This window comes from Momordica charantia (genome assembly GCF_013281855.1).
Source record: "Momordica charantia cultivar OHB3-1 chromosome 10 unlocalized genomic scaffold, Mcharantia_2.0 BLBB01000010.1, whole genome shotgun sequence".
In the NCBI taxonomy this organism is placed as follows: Eukaryota; Viridiplantae; Streptophyta; class Magnoliopsida; order Cucurbitales; family Cucurbitaceae; genus Momordica; species Momordica charantia.
The window spans coordinates 17,716,518-17,722,641 of record NW_028275158.1 but is presented as its reverse complement, the minus strand read 5'-3'; the positions used below and the strand labels follow the sequence as shown (position 1 = coordinate 17,722,641).

General features: G+C 37.4%; 1 non-coding gene across 1 annotated transcript; it reads left to right on the top strand.

Annotated features, from left to right (window-relative positions):
• The first annotated feature begins 674 nt into the window (after positions 1-674).
• Positions 675-781, top strand: LOC148208717 (small nucleolar RNA R71). Its single transcript, XR_015788581.1, has one exon. It is a non-coding gene; the product is annotated as a small nucleolar RNA R71 (small nucleolar RNA).
• The last annotated feature ends 5,343 nt before the right edge of the window (positions 782-6,124 follow it).

Sequence of the window (6,124 nt, the reverse complement as noted above, 5' to 3'; positions counted from 1 at the left end):
GATTTGAGTTGTTATTTTGAACTGGTGGAGTCTGTGTTCTCTGATTGTACTGCTGTTGCGGTGGCGGGATGTATTGCTGTGTAGGTGGAACATAGGGCTGCTTGTTCTGCTGGCTCTGCCCTTGATTAAAACCGCTAGAACCTCCTTGACCTCCACATGAGAAATTAGGGTGGTGCCTCCAACTTGGGTTGTAGGTGTTCGAATATGGGTTAAAGTTCCTATTGTTCCCATGTCCTACATAAAAAACGGAAGCAGGGTTATGTGGACAATTATCATAAATGTGGTTTTCACTGCAAAATGAACAAATGAGATCGTTGACTTGGCAAATAGGGGCAGGAGTGCAATAATCCGACTGCACAGGTTGTGTCGGCGTGGCTAATGGATTTTTTATTCCCAACGCCATCTCTTTCAGCCTCTAGTTCATTGTAACCATCTCTTTTTGCATCGAGGTCGCAATGTCCAGAGCCAAAACTCCAGCTGGATCTTGCTTCTTTGGTACTGCCCTAGATCTTTGCGAACACCATAGTTCGTTGTGCGAAGCTAAGTCATTTAGGATGTCGACTATCTCGTTGAATGTCTTCTTTGTAAAGGCTCCGTTGGCAGCATTGTTTAGCATCATCTTAGTAGGATGATCTAAACCTCTAAAGAAATGTTCTATCTGGATGCATGCCGGCAAGCCATGGTTCGGACATTTCCTGATTAGTTCTTTAAATCTTTCCCACGCCTCGTGAACAGGTTCACGATCATACTGTCTAAAGGAGATGATCTCCTCTCTGATATCAGCGTGGCGAGTAGGTGGGAAGAATTTTGTTAAGAACTTCTCCACTAACGACCCCCATGTGGTGATGGATCCCGGTGGAAATGAATTGAGTCATGCTCTAGCTTGGTCCATCAAAGAAAATGGAAAAAGTGTTAGTCTAAGAGCATCGTCTGTTATACCAGGTAATCGAAATGCATTTGCAATTTGAATGAATGATTTTAGATGATCATGTGGATCCTCATGTTCCTGCCCTCCAAAATGTCCAATTGTCTGCAACATTTGGAACATCATTGGTTTAAGCTCAAAGTTTGCGTGGGCTGGAATAGGGTTGACTATCCCTGAATCAAAGTTCTAAAAAGTCGTGGCGGCATATTCTCGCATTGCCACGTCTCTGTTGTCCGCCATCTGGATATGGTTGAATTCATTATTTCTTGCGTGATCCCTCATATTACCGTTAACAGCAGGTGGATCAACCGGATCACGAGGTGGAATATCTGCCATTGATGTGCTCGTACTCCCTACCTCACTCTCAGGACTGATTTCACCTTCTCTCTTTTTGCTTTTCTAGTTGTTTTCGAAGTCTTTGCTCCTTTCGAGTTTTTCGAAGGGTCCGCTCAATCTCAGGGTCAAGGGGTAGAAGAAAAGATCTTGTGCTCATGCACTTTAACTTACCCTTGTGAGATAAACGACCAAAAATATAGAACAAAAACGGTGGATGGAAATTACACCCAAGAACAATTCACAAAAATAAAAACTAAAAGAATTTTAAAATAATTTTAAAACTAAAGTCCCCGGCAACGGCGCCAAAAACTTGACTGGTGGTTATGCTGAACGCACGCACTAAGCGTGGTAACAATTCTATAGATGCAAGCGCACACCTGTCAGAGTAATATAAAATGGATGGAGTTTCCAAGTATCGATCCTCAAGGACTTCTAAATAATTTCCAAACTCTAAAGTTTTAATGAATAGTGAACGTTGAAATGAGTGATTCTTGTAAAATGGGAAGTGGTCACAAATAATGGTTTTGGAATTGGGATTTGGTCTTATAATGGTAAAACCTAGCCCGAATTACTTCAAGTTAGCCAACAAAGAATCAAGGATACGCTAAGGACGATATGCATTTTACCTTAGGAACCAACGACTACGCTTTTCACTTGACTTATGTCTAAGCAAGTTCAAAGTCCTAAGACATTCCCTAATATGTCTATTATGAGAGATATCTTAGTTTTAGGATGGAAATAGTCGCAACCTCGGGTTAAGGTCCTATGTCTAGGCTACTTAACCAGAACCCTTATGTCTAAGGCGCTCCTCTCTTCGGTTTAACCACTCAACAATGCAAATAAGCAACCTTTTCAGTATTGACTTGTTAAGACTTACAGTGGCCTTCTCTAAATCCTAACTTTTTGGGAAAACATGTTGAGCAATGAATGGAAAGCAAAAACACTACTTCTTAGCAACCATTTTTAGAAATAAAATGCTAACTATCCATAACCGGGCTAGAGACGGGAATTTAGGAAGACATATTGAAGAAAATACAGCAAGTAAAATGGTTGAATGTGAATTGCATGTGTGAAAAACAAAAGTTAACTAACAGAGAGTTTTTCTCGGGATTGAGAGCTTCGCCCTTCTCTTTCAAGCAAGGGAGAGTGTCACGTGCTCTTTCCTCCAAAAACACAACTCTCTTAACTAAAAATAAAGTAAAGGCAAAGGGAAGATAAGCAAAGTTCTGGATTTTTATATATTTGAATAAGTAGAAAATAACTAAGTACAAACGGAAACAAAACAAAGCTCAATAAAGGAATGTAAAGTGCTCGGGATTTAAAAACCAAAAGCAACTAATGAAAGCAACTCAAAAGTATTTAGAAAGCAACAAAGAAACACTAAGAATGATCAAGAGAAGAAAGCAAGGCTTGATGAATTTGGTGGAGAAGCTGCTGGAATTTATAGCTGTGTAGAATTGGTTAGGTAGGTCCTAAAACGATGGTGAATCACCCATTTCCAACTCCTTTGACTGACTAAATCGTGCTCAAACTGATAGTGGAACACTTCTTCTACATGTATGCATCAGTTGGAACCACCAAAACGAATTGGAAGACGCGTTTCATTAAGGGCAAAGTTGGAAGAAAAACTGTTTTCTGCAGCTTTCCCAGGCGTCTGTCGCCTCCCATGAGGATGTTTCTGACTTTTTGCTTCTTTTGATTAATTTGTACTCCCAAATGGTCCTAAAATGTCATAAATACAATATAAGCCAACCATAAACCATCATATATGAATTTTTCATGAATTGGAACTCAAATGACCGAGAAAAGTCCGAAACAAAGCTAAAACATAGTAAAAACAGCATCTAAAACCTTCTTTTTACGCATGTAAACAAGCGTAATCAGGTGGGACCCTAGTTCAAGTCCCGGAGTCAGCATTTAAGAGAACACTCATCTACTCCCTAAAGTCGGGGAGGAGTGAATTCCATCTTGTGAAGTTATGCTTCCAACTCCCCACTCGGTCTCGTCCCCAAAATGGTAGGAATATTGAGTCGGCAACTCGGGCCACTTTAACCCGTGCAAATCAAAGGTCGAGCCCTCACGGGCAGGAGTCCATAACTCACTGTGGATTGAGAATGAGTTGTCTGGTCATCCTATGAAATAGCAATCTGTTAGTCAACGGCGTTACATCTAAAGATTGGCCATTTCGCAGTCCGGTCTTATACAAACTCATTGTATAGGCTACCCCCACTCGCATGTCTCCACACGAACGACCTGGATCGAGTTGTCTAAAACATTTACAAAGTGGGTCGTATCCATACTGTTGTCAGGATAAGGTATCCAGCCTTATCCATATACTATAGACCCTTTAGGTTATTCCCGGGACATTATCCACTTGTATATCAAGGGTGTATCAAATATATACCTCGTATATGAGGGGTATATCAAATATATACCTAGTATATCAAATATATATCCAGTATATATATTGTCCCGGTTACATGATAATAACCTTGGATGTTTAGTTTATTGGATTTTGGACAATGCAATGCTATGAATTCAACAACAGATTTATTGAATAAAACTTTATTGAATATACATTTGTTTCTACATAAATACAAACTACGAGTTTAGGGCAACACACCCAACAGGATGATGCTGGCCCGTCCACGCCTATGGTCATGATACTGACTCCTGGTTCAAGCCAGTTTCATTAGGGTGTACACGGGTTTGGTTTGGGTTGGGTTAAGTGTTTTTTTGGACTAACCTGAAATTTGAGTTGGTTGATTCTTCAACCCGATGGACCCGATTCAATCACCTAACCCAACCCAGCCCTTATATTTTCGGGTTGGGTCCTCGGGTTATAGATCAAAATGCACAAAGAGATCAGGGAGCATGCCCACCAGTGATTACATGAATACATTAAGGAGTATAGATAGATGAAGAGATTAAAGAGTATAGACGAAGCGAAATACCAACAGATCCCCTGGATTAAGATAGATCTAAGGCAAAAACACAACTAGAGGAAAGGCAAATTGAGCTAGAAATTAGAGGAACTTGAAGGAGGAGAATGTAAGATTGAGGTAAGGCGGTTGGAGGTTGGAAGAGGAAAAAAGAAAGGATAGAAGAGATGCATGTAAGAAACCTTACCTCTTGTGCAACAATAGTGGGATTTGAGAGTGAAATGGTGCAGCGTGAGAGATGAGAGAGTGAGATCTTGAGAGGATGATGGTTAGATTGTTGAGAGATCTTGAGATGAAAAGGAAAATGGAGGCTGCAAGAAGAATAAAAAGAAACCAACAAATATATATATAATATTTTTTTAATTTATAATTGGTTCGGTTCGGGTTGAACCGATTTTTTAATTTGTGAACCCACGAGCCGAACCGAACTGGTCGATTCTTAAAATTAATAATCCAACCCGAACCGAGTACTTACATAACCCAACCCAACCCTTACGATTTGGGTTTGGTTGCTTGGGTTCTTCGGGTTGTCGGGTTTTTTGAACGCCCTTAAGCTTCACACATCACCTTTGCCACAGTATGGTTATAAAGCCAGCCATAGACGTGGACGTAAACGTGGGGAGCATGGACAAGACCTCAACCCTATAGAGGATCGAGAGACACTAGGAACATCGAAAGTTCGTCGTCAGCCACATCATAATCGGCAATGTCCCCATTATGGGATGATTAGATATATAGGCTGTGAATTTTAGATATTAATCTATATAAATGTAAACTATTATTCTCCAATTTATTATTTTTTTAAATTTAAACTAAAAATAGATAACCTAATAATTCTTAAAAAAATCTTGAAGAAAAAATAAAAGATACTGTAATTCTTAAAAAAGAATATTTGAAGAATTATAAGATATACGAATTTAGAAAAAAAATGATAAAATAATTGAATTAAAAAAGAATGTTTAAAGAAATATAAAATAGATGAATTTAGAAAAATAAAATAAAAATTTAATGTAAACTATATAAAAAAATAAAATTGGAGTGTATGGTCACGACGACCATCTTTTTTATTTAAAAAAAATCGACATGTGCAGGCACCACGTAATGTGGTCGTCTGGAGACGATCATACACTCTGACCATCTCTTACCATACCCCACCCAATTTCTCAAACATTATTTTTGGAATAAGTTTCGAAAAATACATTATTCATTTAATTTTATTTAAACTAGCATTATTTTTTCTCTTTCTTATATAGGTTAAACCAAACACAAACATCTTAATGTAGATGAGAGGATTGTACTTCAAACATCTCTTTTCTAACGACAACAATTTGCTCTTGGCTTCATTCCCTTTGGTTTCTTTCCCTTTCCAAATCGGTGGAGGAGCTCTGTATTTTGAACTTCATTCCACCATTATTTATATCTATAATAAACTCATATTAAAACTTGAGTTTTAAGGGCCAAACACTAAAACGCTCTTTAACAGCCATCCATCCACTCAATTAAATAGATTTAGTGAATATATATTTGACATATTTGTTTTTAAAAATTGTTTCCAGATTCTATGACTCAAATAATGAAAATTCTGAAAACAATATTTTTATATTTGCAATGTTTTCAGATTTTGAATTTGAAACTTTAACATGAAAAATTACATTAAAAAAAATAAAAACTTTGATAAATATACTATTTCATGTTATAAACTCATTTAATTCTAAAAAAATTAAAACGTGTAAAATATAATATATTATAGATTGTACAATATTGTAAAATAATAATTCTACAAAACTTGATGAACTAAATATTTAATTGGTAACTCCAACTCGCTTACAAATATCTATATCTATATTTATACTATATCTAAATGAGGCTATGGAGGAGAATCTTTACCTCCCCATTTTGCCCCCAACTTTTAAAGACATAC